Below are 22,002 nucleotides of genomic sequence, written 5' to 3' on the forward strand. Positions count from 1 at the left end.
TCAGGGAGAGGAGATGCAACATGGGGGGTTAAGGGGGTAGGAGAAGAGTAAATGAAGCAAGATGGGATTGGGAGGGAGATAAACCATAAGTGACTCTTAATCTCACAAAACAAACAGAGGGTTGCTGGGGGGAGGGGGGTTGGGAGAGGGGGGGTGGGGTTATGGACATTGGGGAGGGTATGTGCTATGGTGAGTGCTGTGAAGTGTGTAAACCTGGCGATTCACAGACCGGTACCCCTGGGGAAAAAAATATATGTTTATAAAAAATAAAATTAAAAAAAAAAATAAAATAAAATGCAGATCCATCTATCTGTTAAAAATCCAACCTTTCGGGGCCCCTGGGTGGCTCAGTGGGTTAAGCCTCTGCCTTCGGCTCAGGTCATGATCTCAGGGTCCTGGGATTGAGTCCCGCATCGGGATCTCTGCTCAGCGGAGAAACTGCTTCCTCCTCTGTCTCTCTCTCTGTCTGCCTCTCTGCCTGCTTGTGATCTCTCTCTGTGAAATAAATAAATAAAATCTTAAAAAAAAAAAAATCCAACCTTTCTTAAAGGATTAAATTCATGAAGAAATCTCTATTCATTCTCCTTAGAAATGACTGCTACCAGTCTCCTCTTGCAAAACAAAGAGTTTGTAACCCTCATATGGTGTTGATGAAATTAAATAGATAAATATAGATAGATAAGTAGATATACATATATATATCACTATCAATTTTGTTTACTAACTTTTTAAAAAAGATCTTATTTATTTATTTGAGAGAGAGAGAATGAGAGAGAAAACATGACAAGGGGGAGGGTCAGAGGGAGAAGCAGACTCCCTGACGAGCAGTGAGCCTGATGCGGGACTCAATCCCATGACTCCAGGATCATGACGTGAGCTGAAGGCAGTCGCTTAACCAACTGAGCCACCCAGGCGTCCTGGGGTATTTTTTACTAACTTGTATGCTTTCTGAAGCCTGAGACTAGCTTATACTTCATGATATAAATTACTATACCAAGCCTAACACCCCATATATGAATATGTGCTTAATACATTGAAAAATAATGGGAAGACTGCAGATAGATAGATAGATAGATGTAAAATATATATATATATATATTTTTTTTTTTTTGGGGGGGGGGTCACTTGAAAAGTAACATTTTCAGGATGCCTGGGTGGCTCAGTTGGTTAAACATCTGCCTTTGGCTCAGGTCATGGTACCAAAATCCTGGGATCAGGTCCCACATTAGGCTCCTTGCTCAGCAGGGACCCTGCTTCTACCATTCTCTGCTGTGCTACTTGTCTCTGACAAGTAAATAAATAAAATCTTAAAAAAAAAAAAAAAGGTAACATTTGCCTTTAAAACATTGGCTGATTGTTTTAATGAAATTATCATTGTAATTTTACAAAAAAAATGTTCTTTAGTTTCTTCATTGCTGGCTTTATAAGATCTAGATTTAATGTCTTATTTAACTTTCAGAGACTTCCCAAAATCTTTGGATTGGATTTAGGAGATAGTTATCTGAAAAAAAAATTCCAAGTCAAGACAGATTAAAAGACAAAGAGTCTTACCACTTGTATTTCCTGCAAAGGTCAAACTGGCAAAAAGACCTTAAGTTCTCAAGGGGTCTTTAATGTATAATTATCATCAGCATCAGGATTATCATCTACTAATCATATAAAATGAAACAAAGTGGTTCGTTACTTTTTTCAAATTTGAGGAAAAATATAATTAAATGTTATTTTAAATTTAACTTCATTACTACAAATCTTTGGATATTGCTACTGTTCATGATTACATTTCTTAAATATCATTAGTTACAAATTTCATTTAGACTCCTTCACTTATGCTATACACTGAGAAGATAGTTTTATATGGAATAAAAACTCATAAAGAAATGCCATTTTTAAATTCTAGGATAATGATTTTTAAAAGTTCTGGATGGTATTGTTTAGACTAACAATCAAGGGGCAACTGGGTGGCTTAGTAAACTGAGCATCTTCCTTCTGCTCAGGTCATGATCCTAGGGTCATGGGATGGAGCCCCATGTTGGGCTCCATGTTTGGTGAGGAGTCTGTTTGTCCCTCTCTTTCTGCCTCTCCCCCCTGCTTGTGTGATCTCTCTTTCTTTTTCTCTCTGTCTCTCTCAAATAAATAAAATTAATCTTTAATAAAATAGACTAACAGTCAAAGCAATATAAATTAATATCTAAATGACTTCAATTTAACAAAATGTAAATATTGATGATACTTAGTATTGATTATTCTTATAGGTTAGGAAGGAAAATTTTAAGACTCTCAAGAAAATTTCAACATTGTCATATCTAGCACAATTACATTAAAATCTACTGAGCTGCCATTACTCAGTAGGTATTTATCCCTTTGAAGTATTCACATATCATTTCCCTATTTCAGTTATTGTGAAGAGAAATTTTCATACCAGTATTATTTGGAAAGTTAAAAAGTCAGAAAATAAGTAAATGAGAATCTTCAAATAAATTATGGTTCAACAGCACTATTATATATTTTTTTATATTAAGCATATTCAAAATAATCTGTTAAAATCAAAAAATAAAATTTTAAATTTTATTTTGATAAAAAGACACATTTTATGTATGTATATATGTAATAACATTGACATCCATTCATTAAAAACTCCTGGAAAGATACATATAAAAAGTACAGATGATGTGACTAGAGAATGAGATATAGATAGGTATACATATAAGATTAGGAAAAGCTATAAGAATACATATATCTATTTCTATTTTCTATATATTGTAATTTTAGATGATATTGCTGTATTGGTGACTGCTGGAATCTCCTCTGGCTAGTTATTTAACTGAGAAAACTGGTCAGAAATGAGAATTTTACTCAACACATAGTGATAGAGTATTGAAATGACTGAATTAGGCATTATAATTAGCAGGATCAAAAATAATTTTACTTTTTTAATATCTAATTAAATATGGAAAAGGACATAGGTATGTGTAATATGTAATTAAAATTCTAGAGGCCATTCATAACTCCTGTTATTCCAATAAATACAGCTGATTATTTAATAAGTTTTAAAAATCAATTCAAGAAAAGACTGTTTAGTTAAAAAGGTAATGCATAATTGATTTTTTGTATAAAAATTAATGCATAGAACAGGATGCTTTAATTAAAATCAGAAATATACATATAGGTCTTAATACTGTATCAATAAATAGTAGGTATTCAACATTTAGTTTATTATAATTATTTTATTACAATTATTGGATGAACTCCCACAGTGCAAACTGATTTTTCTAATTTCTGTGACAATTTTTTTCTTTTTTTTTTCCATGTGCTATATAGGTTTTTTTTGTTTTTTGTTTTTTTTTAAACATAGTTCAAACGAGTATATCTTTTTGGTTATTCTTATTTTTTGTGGACTCTTCTCCTAGTGATGATGTTGATGGTAAGAAATCATTCATCTGATTTCTTCAAACGGTTGGTATATTTTCTGCTAATTTTCTGACAGTTACTACTGAAGGCTTTTTGTCAACCTCCCAGTTTAATCTTTCCATATGTTATATCTACAGCTGTCATTACTCCCCACCATTTATGAGAACTTCTAAATATCTCACTTACTCAGTGATATTAAAATGTTAATATAATGAGAACTTCTTGGTAAGCTTTCTTATTACATGGTTATATGAAACATATTAGATCACTTAACAAGTTTGTATTACCAAATAATTGCATTTAAATTTTTGTATTCAAATTTTATTTTAAAGATTCTATGTATTTATTTGAGAGAGACAGAGCATGAGCTGTGGGGGAAGGAGAAGCAGATTCTCTGTTGAGCAGGGAGTCCGATGTGGGTCTAGATCCAGGATTTCAGGATCATGACCTGAGCAAACATAGGTGCTTAACTGACTGAGCCATCCAGGTACCCTCTTTGCTTTCAATTGATATTTATAGGGTGACTACCCCATCTACTTCACTCAACACAATATGCCCAGTGTGGAGACTCATGACTCACTGAATAAGTATTTGCTAAATGGATAAGATAGTCAGATGCTTAACTGACTGCACCGCCTGAGTGTCCCTTAGCTTTACTGCTTTGAGTTGTACCACATTCAGGCAAAATCCTGCCCCTTGATTAATTACTACATTTAAAATAATATTTGTAATGGAAACTGCTATAAGTTTAAATGTTTTTCATGAGCTGCTAGACCTACACAAATTCATCTTTCTGCCCTAAAAGCATTCTGTAAAATACCTGGAACTCAACACCATTTACAAAGAAGATCATCTGTGTCCTTGCTTATGCACCTAGATTATAGGTTTCAAACTGCAACTGGGATAAGAGAAAGCTGTAAAGGAGTTTTGCCACAAAAAAAAAAAAAAAAAAAAAAAAAAAGTATGCATCCTCATCATTATTTTGTTCTTTGGAGCTTTTATAATTCCCTGACTCAGACTTGCTAAGCTTTGACTTTCTTCCCATTACTGAAACTTCACAAACTGCCAAGAGTCTGAGAAAAAAATAAGATTTAAAGAGGGAGACAGACAACTAAATATAATAGTCCCCAAAAAACCAGCTATTGGAGGCAGTCAAAATAGGAATCTGATAGAGGGGAGAAAAAGCCTCACAAATATATTTAATCCAATTCACCTCCTCCAAGAGTATTCTTTGAATGTTCGTATCAAGAAGCACTACCTTGAGAAATGAGTCCCTCTTTCCTGCACATTCTATAGCATCTCTGAAACAGGATAGGAAATACATTGTGCTTTTAAGCTCAAATTAGAAGGGAACATCCACCCTTTCTTTGTCAAAAGGCTAAAAGATATTCATATAGCTATTATGAAGTGTAAGCATTTGTTATCTTGAATAAGAACACGTGTTTTATCAAAAAATTGTGTAACAGTGATTCCCACTCCATTTTTATCAATTTCAAAAATATTTTCTGTACTTTTTTTTTTAAAGATTTTTTTTTAATTTATTTATTTGACAGATAGAGATCACAAGTAGGCAGAGAGGCAGGCAGAGAAAGAGAGGAGGAGGCAGGTTCCCTGCTGAGCAGAGAGCCCGATGCGGGGCTCGATCCCAGGACACTGGGACCATGACCTGAGCCGAAGGCAGAGGCTTTAAACCACTGAGCCACCCAGGCGCCCCTGTACTTTTATTTTTAAAGATTTATTTTTTTGAGGGAGTGAGAGAGCATGAGCAGGGCAAGTAGCAGAGGGAAAGGGAGAGAGTCTCAAACAGACTCCCAGGGGGACTTGATCCCATCACCCTGAGATCATGACCTGAGCTGAAATCAAAAGTCAGCTTAACTGACTGATCTACCCAACCACCCCAATTTCAAACATATTTTAAACCAGAATTTCCAAGCCTTTAACATTTACCTGAATTGCTCAGGAATGCTGTTAAAAACTGAGTCAGTATTCCTGAGGGATAACCTAAGATTCTGTATTTTTAAGAACCTCCAAGGTGATATTAATGCAGTTAGCTTATAGGCTCACATTTTGAATAACATAGGTGTTAGGGTATAATAATTATTTATTAATGGATTTAATTTCCACCAATAATATAATTTAATTGTAAAATATATTAGAGATTATAAAGATTTTAAGACTCCTCTCACATAATCCTCCCAGAAATATTGTGAATATTTTAAATATGTTATTATAATTCTTATTTTACAGATTAAGAAAATGAGGCTCAGAAATGTTAGCTGGTTTAACCAAGATCACAATCTAAGAGGAATATCTTGCTAGTCACTTTGTTATTTTACCCTATATCATTTGAGCAGGTAAAAAGGCAAACAAGTTAAAACTGTGCCATATATTCAGAATTCATACATATGTCATATATTCAGAATTCAGTAGAATCTCAGGACTTGTTTCCCTCCACAGCATAGACGTGGACAACTTTCTCTTAAGTTTAAAAATAGAAAAGCATTTTATAATTTGGCACTTTAATATATATGTATATAGTAATTTTACATTCTGATGCATATTTTAAAATCTTGAATGCAAATTGATTTTTCCTCATTTACAAAGGTAGTCATTCAGCCAAGATGTATTCAATGTCTACTCTTTACCTGATACTGTATTCAATAACAGGATACATAATATTTTAAAAAGCACAATCATGCTGATATTCAAATCTAAACAAAGAGCATAAAATTCTCTTGTAGACATGTTCACAGTGTAGTAACAAGAAACAATTAAACAATTAAAATGTTAAAGGGTGATGGGTTAAAAAAAAAAATCAGTGCTTGGCCAGAAATGCCCTCAGGAGTTACCTGAATATAGGCGGGGGCTGTTCCAAGCTTTACTATTTCTATATATATTGGACTCCAGGGTGGTTTCTGATGAGTTCTTATTTGATGTATTCAAGAAAATAGTTTATGAAGGAAATAAATTATTATAAAAATTAAAGCGACTATGCAAAAGCACAATGACCAAGACTTCAGGGACCAAATAAAAGAAGACCCAAAAGAAGAAAGAAATAGAGCTAAATTAGGAGGTCCCCCAAAATGTCATAAGGTACTGTTTTTCCTATCAGTTAATTTGTCCAGATCACCAGAATGAATTAGGACACATTCAAAGTGTCTGTCATGCTTTTATAAACAATACTCTATGTTCTAGCATTAGCAGGCAAACAGTCCAAAGGGTGTGTTATGTGAACAATGGGGGACCTGACTTTCCTGTCACTTCCCCTGCATTGCTGCATATCTATTCTGGGGAAGAAGAGTCTTCCACATCATCAGGAGCTATGTATTTATGTGGAAAGCTGTGTGGAAACAAGGAGGGAAAGACACGTGGTCTGTGCAATCAGGTTTGAGAAGTCTGAATATTTCTAGAGTAGCTGCAGCCATCCTGCAGTGAAATAAAAAACAGGAACAAGGTTGTCAGCAAAACTATTTTTCAGGGTAAAACTTTTTTTTCTTTTTTCTTAATAAAAAACAGTGCAATGATAATAAAAAGAGTTTTAGTGTGACGTTGCACTCTCAAAAAATTATATTACTTGATTTAGAAAGTTGTTCTGGACAAAAAAAATAAATAAAAACTTCTTAGATAAAGGAAATTTCATCTTGAAAACTTTTATTCCAGAGAGTTTATTTTTAAAATTCACTTTTTATCATGCTGATCCATGCAGTATTTGAGCTTTATAAATAAGTATTAGGTACTGAGTTAAATTTTAAACATTTTAAATCAGTATCTTTATTTAAAGGAAACATTGAATAAACTCAAGACTCTTGTTTTCATATACAATTTTTTAAGAAATAAGTAGATAAAGAAGACTTTATTTTTTTAAGGTTTCAAGGTTTTATTTAAATTTTAGTTAACATATAGTGTAATATTAGTTTCCGGAGTAGTACTTAGTGGTTCATCACTTACATGCAACACCCAGTTCTTCATCTAAGTGCCCCCATTAGTGCCCATTCCCCATTTAGTCCAATCCTTGCCCAGCTCCTCTTCAGCCTCCCTCAGCTTGTCCTCTTCGATTAAGAGTCTCTGTTGGTTTGCCAAGTAAACTTTAATTGTCATGTTTTTTTCTCAAATTATTAACAGGCAAGTACACAGAATAAAGTTTGCCTATATATAGTTGTTGCAGTATAAGTTAATTTCACTCAAAATTTGAGGAATGTAAGTTTAAGCAATCACATACTTCAAGTTTTATTTTAAAATGCAATCTTTAATATGAAAAAGTTAAAATATGAATATGTGATATCAGAAGACAAGAGTTTGTGCAAGATGATAACAAGGAAAGGATGTTTTTTTCAAATCAGTCCTTAAATCTTGAAGAAAAAGTTTTCTCTGATACACAGGCACTCAACCTATAAATTAGAATCAGATTTAGAGAGAATATAATCTACTTCTTGATACAATGTGTAAAATGAATAGTAATGCTTTCAAGTATTGCTATAGATAAAGATTTTTGTGATCTAATATTTGGTTTTGCTTTCTTCTAGGAACATAGATGATGGAATTGCATTATAGCATCTCAGGATGATTTCTATCCAAAGAAGGGGCTCTAACCACTCTCTCTCTCTCTTTTTTAAATATTTTATTTATTTATTTGAGAGAGAGAGAGGCACAGCAAGAGAAGGAACAGAAGCAGGAGAATTGGAAGGGAAGAAGCAGGTTTCCAGCTGAGCAGGAAGCTCAGGTTGGGGCTTGTTCCCAGAACCCTGGGATCATGACCTGAGCCAAAGACAGATGCTCAATGCCCCTCTAACCTCTTAAAAAACATTCTAGTTATTTGCAATTTTGTTCCCCAGAAGTTATTACAAGTATTTAACATATTATAATATTTAAATATGTTACTCTTCATCTTTTAAGAATACAATTAAAAATTTATCATTAAATTCTGTACATTTTTTCTGATGATTTTCAACCATCTTTACTTTAGGTAATATTTTCTTCTTAACCTTCACTAGTTCCATCAATATTCTTCTTCCATTTCTGTTTGACATTAAAAATTTTAATCTGTAAGTGATTTCCTCCTTTCATATAAGGCTATACTCTCTTTATACATAAGTGCACTTCAAATGACCAATTAAATTAAGAACTCATTCTGGGAAATTGGGTGGAACTATTTTATTGAGTGGGAGGTTAATATCATGTCCTTGTTGAGAAAATGTCAGAGTTGAGCACATTCTTCTACCACTCTTATTTTGGTCAGCAGCTCAGCATGCAAATGCAAGTTTTGTTAGTGAACATCTGCAGGTAATGGGTAAAGAAGCATTGACACTGGCATAGAAAAGAGGCAAAACTGATCTTCACTGCTATTACCAAGAAAATACTACCTTTCATATAACAAGAATGGAAGTGATGAATACAGCGATTTATTTACTCATTCAAAAATATGTATTTAACACTTACAGAAAGTGTTTGGCTTGGTGATCCTACATTGTACACAGTTTATATGAAGATAATGTAACAACATAATAGAATGTGCTATAAGTATAATGCTCATATAATTTCAAGCTTTATGGGACTTTAAAGACATTTTAGTTCAATTCTTGTTTAGGCAATTGGGTACAAATACTTGGCCATCTCAAGTAATACTAGTTTCAAAGGCAGTGAAAGAGGTAAATCTGCTTTTGTCGTTTATAGTTGATCTTGCTTAATATTCCCAAGCTCACTTTCAAAGTCTTTGTATTTGTTTTCATCAGGTTCTATTAAGATTTTTTAACAATGTACTTTTTGGGTTGTTTTTCTTTTTTATTTTATCCTCTTAACTACCCACTGTTACTCCATTTCTCTCTATATTATAAACTCTTTTGTCTCTTCATTTTACATTTGTTAATAAAACAACATTCTTTTTAAGGACTTAGATATTTTAGACAAGTTTTTAGTTCAATATTTTTTGTCTTATTAGTGATGTGCTATATCTTCTAACATTAGAGAAATTATGACATCATATTATAAAAAAAAAAAAAAGGTTTTGTGAAATCACTATTGATTATTCCATGGAGGCTTTACTAAGAGCTGACATCAGTTTGAACAAAGAGCTTGAAACTGCCAAAAACTCCACAGTCACCTACCCTAAATAACCACAGGTTTTATCATACAGGTTTTGAATGATCAGTGCCTATTCTTAATAATCATATATTTCACTCATCCAGATGAATTTTTAACAATAATGTATGCTTGAGTGAAGTTCTTATTTAAAAATATAAGAAGAGAAGCAGCTGTGAAGGAAATGATAGCCAGGAAAAAAAGATGATACTCCCATTGTGTCTTTTAAGCAAAATTAGGTAATACTGTCAACATTTAAAAATAATGGCCATAGCAGTTTGTGAAAGTGGGCTGTCAATGTAAACTTTTTTTTTTTTAAGATTTTATTTATTTATTTGACACAGAGAGAGAGAGAGATCACTAGTAGGCAGAGCAGCAGGCAGAGAGAAGGGCGGGGGGGGGGGGGAGCAGGCTCCCTGCTGAGCAGAGAGACCAATGCAGGGCTGGATCCTAGCACTCTGAGATCATGACCTGAGCTGAAGGCAGAGGCTTAACCCATTGAGCCACCCAGGTGTCCCTGTCAATGTAAACTTAATCAAATCATTGAACTAGAAAACTCTGTGCAATTAATTTGACCATGTTGATTATTCAGACAATGAAAATGTTTCTTTGTTAAAGAACTGCACCACCTAGCGTTAATCCCATCCACCTTGTTTTGCATTTCCAGGGATCATTTAGCATTAATACTCCATGATTTTTATCCTATGCTTTGGTAAAATATAGATATTTCTGAATCCTTAATCGGTGTCAAATTAATTCTGAGAAGCTTCTACAAATGATAAAAGTAGCTTCATTTGTTTTCCTCATTGGTCCATTTGGTCATTGGCAAAATATTCTCCTATTAATCATTAGAATGTGGAGAAAAGGGAAGAGTTGGCTTCAGAATATATAAACCATAAATATACAAGGGCATTTCATGGGGAAGTGTGCAGATGCAGAAGGAGGAGGAATCATAAAGAAGCAAAAGTATTCTCAGAAACATGGAAAACAAGAACTTGAGAACCATGCATCATTTGGCATGTATAAAGCAGTACCTGCATGAAAGGAGCTCTTCAACCCATCATTCCAGGGCATGCCAGTGAGATTTTGTCAAAATAATGTGTCTCAAAGTACAAGAAAGTTAGCTTTCGTATAGAATATATCACAGGGTTAGTTTGTCCAATTTTCGTTTCTGAAAGTCCAACTATCCAGAATGCTTACCAATAAAGCTTTGAGACTAATTTTTTTTTCAGCATAACAGTATTCCTTGTTTTTGTACCACACCCAGTGCTCCATACAATCCGTGCCCTCTCTAATACCCACCACCTGGCTCCCCCAACCTCCCACCCCCCACCACATCAAAGCCCTCAGATTGTTTTTCAGAGACTAATATTTTTAATATGAGTTGAATAATTTAGTTAAAAGTGGTGTTCACATGCAGATTTTCCATGGACTATATAATTCATAAAATATGCATTTAAATTTATTGAAATTCTATAAAGATTTTTGTTACTCTTTGTCATATATTTCCTCAAGAATATGTATTAAATTTAAAAAAGAACATTGAATGTATTACTTAATATGTATCAAATATATATATATTGATTGTCTAATAAATTTTTACTCTATGTAGAACAGGAAAAACAGCAAGAAAATACAATGATAATAATAATCACATTGTTTATATTTATTGATTATTCTAACTGCCAGATACTTTTCCTAAAGCTCAAATGTATTAACACATTTATCTTTTTAAACACATTTTTTATCTTGACATAACTTTATGAAGGCAATTGTTATCATGTTCCTTCTTTAACAGATAAGGCAAGTGAGATACATTAAAGCTTAAGTAACATTGTATAACTAGCATATGATACTTATGATATACTCCCAGACAAACTAATTCCTGTAATGAATTGCAGTGTTCTTTCTGTCTTTCTCTCTCTGCCTTCTTCCCTCCTTCCCTCATTCCCTCACTTTCTGTCTCTCCCTCTCTCTGTCTTTCTTTCACACACATGCAGGAGGGGAGTGAGAATGGGAGAGATTCAGAAAGAATGATTAATTCATATTTCCTTCAGTTTAGAAATGCTCCTGTTTCATATAATATTCATACTACCATTTAATATGTTGTAGGCACATTGTTGTAGGTACAATGTAGGTACATTGATATGGTCTAAGGATCCAAAATATATATCAATAATCTCTTTAGAAGTATCCCCATTCTCAGTTCCTTTGCTGGACCTTCTTCTTCTAAAGGACATTCTCAGTCTCAAGTTAATTGCAATACTATTGATCTTATCTCCAAAGGATAATCCTTTACCCCAATGCTTCTGTCACCACCCTAGGTCCAATATACTCTTTATTCTTCCCTAAACTTCTATAATTACCACCTAACTGGTTCAGTGAGTATCCAGCTTCCTGCCCAGTGTCTTTACATTATTACATTATTTTTATTTTATTTTTTTAGTTTAAAGTCAATTACCCAACATATGGTACATCATTAGATTTTGGTGGAGTGTTCAATAATTCATCAGTTGCTTATAACACCCAGTGATCATCATATCATGTGCCCTCCTTAATGTCATCACCCAATTGCCATATCCTCCCACTCACCTCCCTTTCCACAACCCTCAGTTTGTTTCTCAGAGTCAAGAGTTTCTCATGGTTTGGCTCCCTCTGATTTCTTCCCATCCAGTTTTCCCTCCTTTCCCCTATGATCCTCTGCACTATTTCTTATATTCCACATATGAGTGGATAAGATAATTGTCTTTATCTTATAAACTTGTTTCACTTAGCATAATACCCCCTAGTTCCATCCATGTCAGTTTAAATAGTAGGTATTCATCCTTTCTGATGGCTGAGTAATATTCCATTGTATATAGGAACGTCTTCTTTACCTATTTATCTGTGGAAGGACATCTCAGCTCCTTCCACAGTTTGACTCTTGTGGACATTGCTGCTATGAACACTGGGGTGCAGGTTCCCCTTCCATTTACTACATCTATATATTTGGGGTAAATACTCAGTAATGCAATTACTGGATTGAAAGGTAGCTGTATTTTTAACATCTTGAGAAATCTCCATACTGTTTTCCAGAGTGGCTGTACCAGCTTGCATTCTCACTAAAAGTGTAAGAGTGTTCCCTTTTCTCTACATCCTCACCAGCATTTGTTCTTTCTTGTTTTGTTAATGTTAGCCATTCTGACTACTCATTGTGGTTTTGATCTGTACTTCCCTGATGACAAGTGATGTGGAGCATATTTTTCACATGTCTGTTGACTATTTTTATGTCTTCTGTCCATTTCTTGACCAGATTCTTTGCTCTCTGGGTGTTGAGTTTGGTAAGTTCTTTATAGATTTTGGATACTAGCCCTTTATCTGATATGTTACTTGCAAATATCTTCTACCATTCCATAGGTTGCTTTTTAGTTTTATTGATTGTTGCCTTCTCTGTGCAGAATATTTTTTTATCTTGATGAGGTCCCAGTAGTTCATTTTTGCTTTTGTTTCCCTTGCCTTTAGAGATGTGTCTTGCAAGAAGTTGCTGTGACCAAGGTCAAAAAGGTTGCTGCCCGTGTTCTCCTCTAGGATTTTGATGGATTCCTGTCTCACATTTAGGTTTTTCATACATTTTGAGTTTATTTTTGTTTATGGTATAAAACAATGGTCATTTCATTCTTCTGCTTGTGGCTGTCCAATTATCCCAGCACAACTTATTAAAGAGAGTTTTTTTCCCATAGGATATCCATCCTGCTTTCTTGAAGATTAGTTGACCATAGAGTTGAAGGTCCATTACTGGGGCCTCTATTCTGTTCTATTGATCTATGCATCTGCTTAGGCGTCAGTACCATACTGTCTTTTTTTTTTTTTAATTTTTTATTTCTTTTCAGAGTAACAGTATTCATTATTTTTGCACCACACCCAGTGCTCCATGCAATCCGTGCCTTCTCCAATATCCACCACCTGGTTCCCCCAACCTCCTACCTCCCGCCCCTTCAAAACCCTCAGGTTGTTTTTCAGAGTCCATAGTCTCTCATGGTTCACCTCCCCTTCCAATTTCCTTCAACTCCCTTCTCCTCTCCATCTCCCCTTGTCCTCCATGCTATTTGTTATGCTCCACAAATAAGTGAAACCATATGATAATTGACTTTCTCTGCTTGACTTACTTCACTCAGCATAATTTCTTCCAGTCCCGTCCATCTTGATACAAAAGTTGGGTATTCATCCTTTCTGATGGAGGCATAATACTCCATAGTGTATATGAACCATACCGTCTTGATGATCATAGCTTCATAAAACAGCTTAAAGTCTGGGATTGTGATGCCACCAACTTTGGTTTTCTTTGTTTTCCTCTGGCTATTTGTGGTATTTTTTGGTTCCATACAAATTTCAGGATTGTTTGTGCCAGTTCTGTGAAAAATATAGATGGTGTTTTGATAGGGATTGCATTGAATATGTAGATTGCTCTGGGTAGCATAGACATTTTAACAACATTTGTTCTTCCAATCTATGATCATGGAATGTTTTTCCCTCTCTTTGATGTCTTCTCAGTTTCTTTTGTAAGTGTTTTGTAGTTTCTAGAGTACATATCCTTTACTACTTTGGTTAGGTTTATTCCTAGGTATCTTATGGTTTTGGGTGCAATTGTAAATGGGATCAATTCCTTAATTTCTCTTTCTTCAGTCACATTGTTAGTGTATAGAAATGTAACTGATTTCTATGCATTTATTGTTGTATCCTACCATGTTGCTGAATTGCTATATGAGTTCTACCAATTTTGGGGTGGAGTCTTTTGGACTTTCCACATAAAATGTCATGTAATCTGTAAAGAATGAGAGTTTAACTTCTTCTTTGCCAATTTGAATTTTTTTTTTAATTTGTTTTTGTTGTCTGATTGGTGAGGCTAGGACTTCCAGTATTATGTTGAAAACCAGTAGTGAGAGTGGGCATCCCTGTTGTTTTCCTGACCATAGGAGGAAAGCTCTTGATTTTTCCCCATTTACAATCATATTCACTGTGGGCTCTTTGGATATGGCTTTTATGATATTGAAGTATGCTCCCTCTTGCCCTACACTTTGAAGAGTTTTAGTCAAGAAAGGATGCTGTGCTTTGTCAAATGCTTTTTATGTATTAATTGAGAGGATCATATCATTCTTGTCTTTTCTTTTATTAATGTGATCTATCATGTTGATTGATCTGTGAGTGTTGAACCACACTTGCATGCCCAGAACCATTCCACTGAGAATCGGTGACCAGCCTTCAATCCCAGACCTCTTGTCAACATCTGTGAATGTGCCTGTTCTCAGAAGCTCCAGGTTCCTTCCTTTCTCTCTTCCATAATTATCCAAATTTATTTCATCTTAGTTCTTTCAACTGTTTTTTCCTCTGCTAAATGTAATCTATATAAGGAAGTTTATATGTCTAGCTGCTTTTTTCCATTCTGGTCTAATTAAAATATATCTTTTTCCAGGACTCCTCCACTACCTTTCTATTTAAGGAAACCCTCTCTTCCCCAAGTCGCTCTCCTATAATCCCTTTTTATTTTATTTGAAACACTATTATCACTTTTGAAAATCAGCTGCTTCTGTTTATTGGTAAGAACTTACTTACCATTTTTCCCTGCTATTATCAGATCTAACTTGTTCATCATCACATTTCCAGGACTTGAAACAGCTAGGTGGTGGATTTCTAGTGCTCTATAAATATGTATTCAATAAATGAATAAAATAATGCATTAACCTCTGAGTAATGGGAGCATGAAAATAGTAACTGTTTCACTGGATTACTTGGTACAGTTTTGAATTGTTTAATTATATTTAAGGCATAAAATATTTACTCAGAGAGAGATGATGGCAGAATCTGAAAAAAATGGCCACAAGGCAGCTTTGCAGGTCACAGCATATTACCAAGTAATCTTATTGTTTTTCCAATGTTTGAAAACAAATCCAGAAAAAAATCCACAGAGAGCTTATTTTTGTTTTTAAAAAATGTGTATAGCAGCAAAAAAAAAAAAAAAAAAAAAAAGTGTTTGAAATTGATAATAGAACTACTTTAGGGGCAAGAATTTTAAACTGGAATAACATCTTATATGGACTTTCCATTCTTCCTACCTCAAGTTCCATTCTTCCCATTTATACTGAATGATCTCCAGAGATTTAAATTACCATCAGTAAATCCATGCTTTCCATCTATTTCCTAATGTGTGTCCCTGGCAGACTCTTCCTTGGGTCTGCAGGTTTCAGTTGGAGGTAGCAAAATATCATACCATGTGCAGGTCTGAGTTACATGAAAATTACTTCCCTATATCTCTGTAATATACAAACAAGTCATCTCTTTTCCAAATCTGAAAAACTCACTCTGATAAAACTCTTGTACACTGCAACTAGATCTATTAAAAACTAGGTCTAATAAAAACTAGAACCATGGCCTCTCATTTCATCTCTAATTTGTTGGAAAAATAAATATACTAAACTCTTGTTAAGAGTTTTCAATCTTTGTTTTCTTGTAAGGGAGGAGAGATGTCAATATTCTAAAGAAAGTATGGGTAGATTATATATAACATAATTAGTATTCAAATCTTTATCTCCCCGTAGTTGAAATCTCATTTAACTGTGTCACTTATAAGCTAAATTATTTATTTGTTCCAACTATTTATTTCAAATACTTATTTGCTTACCAAAAATGATTCTCCTAAAACATAGATATGACAAAAAAATCTTAATTTAATTTAATTTAATTAATTTAATTTAATATGATTTATTTATTTGAGAAAGAGAGCATAAGCAAGGGAAGGGGTAGAGGAGAGTGAGACCAGTCTCCATGCTGATCAGGGAGCCCAACATGGGACTTAGTCCCAGGGTTCTGGGATCATGACTTGAGCTGAGGCAGATGCTTAACCAACTGAGCCACCTAGGTGCCCCAGTAACCCTTTATTTTAGTTCAAAAGTCTTAATAGGCATACACTTAATCAAATTTTCAAATATGTACTTGCATTTTTTCAGATGTTGAGTCCCATAACCAAGCACGAGGTACAGTTTTCCAAAGTAGTTTATTTTTTTTCAACATAGTTTTAAAAATATGTGTTATTCAGATTGTAGCCTTAAACTATGAAGACTTTTCCCTGGGAGTTGTTCTGTATATTACACAACAATGTTACAATGTCAAGAGGTGGTCCTACAGGGAGGGGATCTCTTTGAGGAAAAGAGAAAAAGAAAACGAAAAAAAAAAAAAAAAGTATCCAGGAGACAAAAGCCATGAAATCAAATGATGAATAATAACATATGATAGCAAAACATAATAATAAATGTTAATATATTTGTTAATGTAAATTTTCTCATCCACACAATAAATATCTTCTTCTGATTTACCATATATCAAGCCAGTAGGAGGAAACTAAGACAAAACTATTTATCAATAGTAACTGTATCCCATTATATTTGAGGCCAGTACATAAGCACTCGTTGGTATTGACAAATATAATAATAAATTATTATAATTTATTTCCTTTAATGACCAAGGGTTTTGTCTTTGTTTTAAATGTCAAATGATAATTTTATTTTTATGTACTATTTAGAATTTAAATAAAGGCATTATTATAATTTTCACCCCCAAAAATGTACTTCCAACAGATTCACTAATCACTGAAATTTGATTTAAATATACCAAATGGAGGGAGGAGTCAAGATGGCAGAGAAGTAGCAGGCTGAGACTACTTCAGGTAGCAGGAGATCATCTAGATAGCTTATCTAAAGATTGCAAACACCTACAAATCTAATGGGAGATCAAAGAGAAGAAGAATAGCAATTCTAGAAACAGAAAATCAACCACTTTCTGAAAGGTAGGACTGGCGGAGAAATGAATCCAAAGCGACGGGAAGATAGACCGCGGGGGGAGGGGCCAGCTCCTGGCAAGCGGCGGAGCAAAAGAGCACAAAATCAGGACTTGTAAAAGTCTGTTCCCTTGAGGGACATTGCTCCAGAGGCTAAACCGGGGTGAAGCCCACGCGGGGGCAGTGTGGCCTCAGGTCCTGCAGGGTCACAGAAGGATCAGGGGGTGTCTGAGTGTCGCAGAGCTTGCAGGTATTAGAATGGGGAAGCCGGCTACAGAGACAGAGCCGAGGAGTGAGCTCTAAGCTCAGGTTTACCTTGAACCGGTCGCAGGCTCGGTCAGCTCAGAGCGCGGCCAGAGGCCAGGGTGAGGGGAGAAATTGGGCGCTGTTCTCTGAGGGCGCACTGAGGAGTGGGGCCACGGGCTCTCGGCTCCTCCGGGCCAGAGACTGGGAGGCCGCCATCTTCATTCCCGTTCCCTGGAGCTCTTTGGAAAGCGCTCAGGGAACAAAAGCTCCCGAAAGCAAACCCGAGCGGATTACTCAGTCCAGCCCCTGGTAAGGGCGGTGCAACTCCGCCTGGGGCAAAGACACTTGAGAATCACTACAACAGGCCCCTCCCCCAGAAGATCAACAAGAAATCCAGCCAGGACCAAGTTCACTTACGAGGAGTGCAATTTCAACACCAAGGAGAGCAGCGGAATTCCAGAGGAGGAGAAAGCAAAGAACGGAGCTCATGTCTTTCTCCCCAAGATTCTTTAGCCTTGCAGTTAATTTAATTTTTTTCTTTTTCTTTTTCAATTTTTTTTTCTTCTTCTCCTACTAATTTTTTTTTAACTTTTATCCTTTTCTTTTTTAATGTTCTTTAACTAGTTTATCTAATATATATATTTTTTCTTTTTTATATTTTTTCTTTATTCTTTTTTTTTTTTTAATTTTTTCTTTCTTTCTTTCTTTTTTTTTTTTTTTGTCTTTCTGAACCTCTTTTTATCCACTTTCTCCCCCCTCACGATTTGAGATCTCTTCTCATTTGCTTAAAGCATATTTTCCTGGGGTTGTTGCCAACATTTTAGTATTTTACTTGCTCCTTTATATACTCTTATCTGCACAAAATAACAAGGCAGGAAAATTCACCACAAAAGAAAGAACAAGAGGCAGTACCAAAGGCTAGGGACCTAATCAATACAGACATTGGTAATATGTCAGATCTAGAGTTCAGGATGATGATTCTCAAGGTTCTAGCCGGGCTCGAAAAAGGCGTGGAAGATATTAGAGAAACCCTCTCGGGAGATATAAAAGACCTTTCTGGAGAAATAACTAAAATCTAACCAAGTTGAAATCAAAAAAGCTATTAATGAGGTGCAATAAAAAAATGGAGGCTCTCACTGCTAGGATAAATGAGGCAGAAGAAAGAATTAGCGGTATAGAAGACCAAATGACAGAGAATAAAGAAGCTGAGCAAAAGAGGGACAAACAGCTACTGGACCACGAGGGCAGAATTCGAGAGATAAGTGACACCATAAGACGAAACAACATTAGAATAATTGGGATTCCAGAAGAAGAAGAAAGAGAGAGGGGAGCAGAAGGTATATTGGAGAGAATCATTGGAGAGAATTTCCCAATATGGCAAAGGGGACAAGCATCAAAATCCAGGAGGTCCAGAGAACCCCCCTCAAAATCAATAAGAATAGATCCACACCCCATCACCTAATAGTAAAATTTACAAGTCTTAGTGACAAAGAGTAAATCCTGAAAGCAACCTGGGAAAAGAAGTCTGTAACATACAATGGTAAAAAATATTAGATTGGCAGCAGACTTATCCACAGAGACCTGGCAGGCCAGAAAGAGCTGGCATGATATATTCAGAGCACTAAACGAGAAAAACATGCAGCCAAGAATACTATATCCAGCTAGGCTATCATTGAAAATAGAAGGAGAGATTAAAAGCTTCCAGGACTAACAACAACTGAAAGAATTTGCAAACACCAAAACAGCTCTACAGGAAATAATGAAAGGGGTCCTCTAAGCAAAAAGACACCCTAAAAGTAGTAGATCAGAGAGGAACAGAGACATATACAATAACAGTCACCTTACAGGCAATACAATGGCACTAAATTCATATCTCTCAATAGTTACCCTGAATGTTAATGGGCTAAATGCCCCAATCAAAAGACACAGGGTATCAGAATGGATAAAAAAACAAAACCCATCTATATGTTGCCTACAAGAAACTCATTTTAGACCCAAAGACACCTCCAGATTTAAAGTGAGGGGGTGGAAAAGAATTTACCATGCTAATGGACATCAGAAGAAAGCAGGAGTGGCAATCCTTATATCAGATTAATTAGATTTTAAGCCAAAGACTAAAATAAGAGATGAGGAAAGACACTACATCATACTCAAAGGATCTGTCCAACAAGAAGATCTAACAATTTTAAATACCTATGCCCCTAACGTGGGAGCAGCCAATTATATAAACCGATTAATAGCAAAATCAAAGGAACACATCAACAATAATACAATAATAGTAGGGGACTTTAACACTCCCCTCACTGAAATGGACAGATCATCCAAGCAAAAGATCAACAAGGAAATAAAGGCCTTAAATGACACACTGGACCAGATGGACATCACAGATATATTCAGAACATTTCATCCCAAAGCAACAGAATACACATTCTTCTCTAGTGCACATGGAACATATACCAGAATAGATCACATCCTCGGTCCTAAATCAGGTCTCAACCGGTATCAAAAGATTGGGATCATTCCCTGCATATTTTCAGACCACAATGCTCTGAAGCTAGAACTCAATCACAAGAGGAAATTTGGAAAGAATCCAAATATATGGAGACTAAACAGCATCCCTCTAAAGAATGAATGGGTCAACCAGGAAATTAAAGAAGAATTGAAAAAAATCATGGAAACAAATGATAATGAAAACACAATGGTTCAAAGTCTGTGGGACACAACAAAGGCAGTCCTGAGAGGAAAATATATAGCGGTACAAGTCTTTCTCAAGAAACAAGAAAGGTCTTGGGTACACAACCTAACCCTACACCTAAAGGAGCTGGAGAAAGAACAAGAAAGAAACCCTAAACCCAGCAGGAGAAGAGAAATCATAAAGATCAGAGCAGAAATCAATGAAATAGAAAAAAAAAAAAAATAGAACACATCAACGAAACTAGGAGCTGGTTCTTTGAAAGAATTAATAAGATTGATAAACCCCTGGCCAGACTTATCAAAAAGAAAAGAGAAAGGACCCAAATAAATAAAATCATGAATGAAAGAGGAGAGATCACAACTAACACCAAAGAAATACAGACAATTAGAAGAACATACTATGAGCAACTCTACGCCAACAAATTTGAAAATATGCAAGAAATGGATGCATTCCTAGAGACATATAAACTACCACAACTGAACCAGGAAGATATAGAAAGCCTGAACTGACCTGTAACCAGTAAGGAGATTGAAACAGTCATCAAAAACCTCCAAACAAACAAAAGCCCAGGGCCAGACGGCTTCCTGGTGGAATTCTACCAAACATTTAAAGAAGAACTAATTCCTATTCTCCTGAGACTGTTCCAAAAAATAGAAATGGAAGGAAATCTTCCAAACTCATTTTATGAGGCCAGCATCACCTTGATCCCCAAACCAGACAAGGATCCCATCAAAAAAGAGAACTACAGACCAATATCCTTGATGAACACAGATGCAAAAATTCTCACCAAAATACTAGCCAATAGGTTTCAACAGTACATTAAAAGGATTATTTACCACGACCAAGTGGGATTTATTCCAGGGCTGCAAGGTTGGTTCAACATCCGCAAATCAATCAATGTGATACAACACATTAATAAAAGAAAGAACAAGAACCATATGATATTCTCCATAGATGCTGAAAAAGCATTAGACAAAGTACAGCATCCCTTCCTGAACAAAACTCTTCAAAGTGTAGGGATAGGGGGCACATACCTCAATATTATCAAAGCCATCTATGAAAAACCCATCGCAAATATCATTCTCAATGGAGAAAAACTGAAAGCTTTTCTGCTAAGGTCAGGTACACGGCAGGGATGTTCGTTGTCACCACTGCTATTCAACATAGTACTAGAAGTCCTAGCTTCAGCAATCAGACAACAAAGGAAATTAAAGGCATCCAAATTGGCAAAGAAGAAGTGAAACTATCACTCTTCTCAGATGATATGATACTATATATGGAAAACCCAAAAGACTCCACTCCAAAACTGCTAGAACTTGTACAGGAATTCAGTAAAGTGTCAGGATATAAAATCAATGCACAGAAATCAGTCGCATTTCTCTACACCAACAACAAGACAGAAGAAAAAGAAATTAAGGAGTCAATCCCATTTACAATTGCACCCAAAACTATAAGATACCTAGGAATAAACCTAACCAAAGAGACTAAGACTCTATACACAGAAAACTATAAAGTACTCATGAAAGAAATTGAGGAAGAAACAAAGAAATGGAAAAATGTTCCATGCTCCTGGATTGGAAGAATAAATATTGTCAAAATGTCTATGCTACCTAAAGCAATCTACACATTTAATGCAATTCCTATCAAAGTACCATCCATTTTTTTCAAAGAAATGGAACAAACAATCCTAAAATTTATATGGAACCAGAAAAGACCGAGAATAGCCAAAGGAATATTGAAAAAGAAAGCCAAAGTTGGTGGCATCACAATT

General features: G+C 35.2%; 1 long non-coding RNA gene across 1 annotated transcript; it reads left to right on the forward strand.

The window, feature by feature from the left end:
* Nucleotides 1-453: 453 nt before the first annotated feature.
* LOC116871651 lies at nucleotides 454-15,664 on the forward strand. Its single transcript, XR_004383464.1, has 3 exons — nucleotides 454-464; nucleotides 11,188-11,194; nucleotides 15,579-15,664. It is a non-coding gene; the product is annotated as an uncharacterized LOC116871651 (long non-coding RNA).
* The last annotated feature ends 6,338 nt before the right edge of the window (nucleotides 15,665-22,002 follow it).

This window comes from Lontra canadensis, unplaced genomic scaffold (assembly GCF_010015895.1).
Source record: "Lontra canadensis isolate GAN:19392208 unplaced genomic scaffold, GSC_riverotter_1.0 scaffold27, whole genome shotgun sequence".
In the NCBI taxonomy this organism is placed as follows: domain Eukaryota; kingdom Metazoa; phylum Chordata; class Mammalia; order Carnivora; family Mustelidae; genus Lontra; species Lontra canadensis.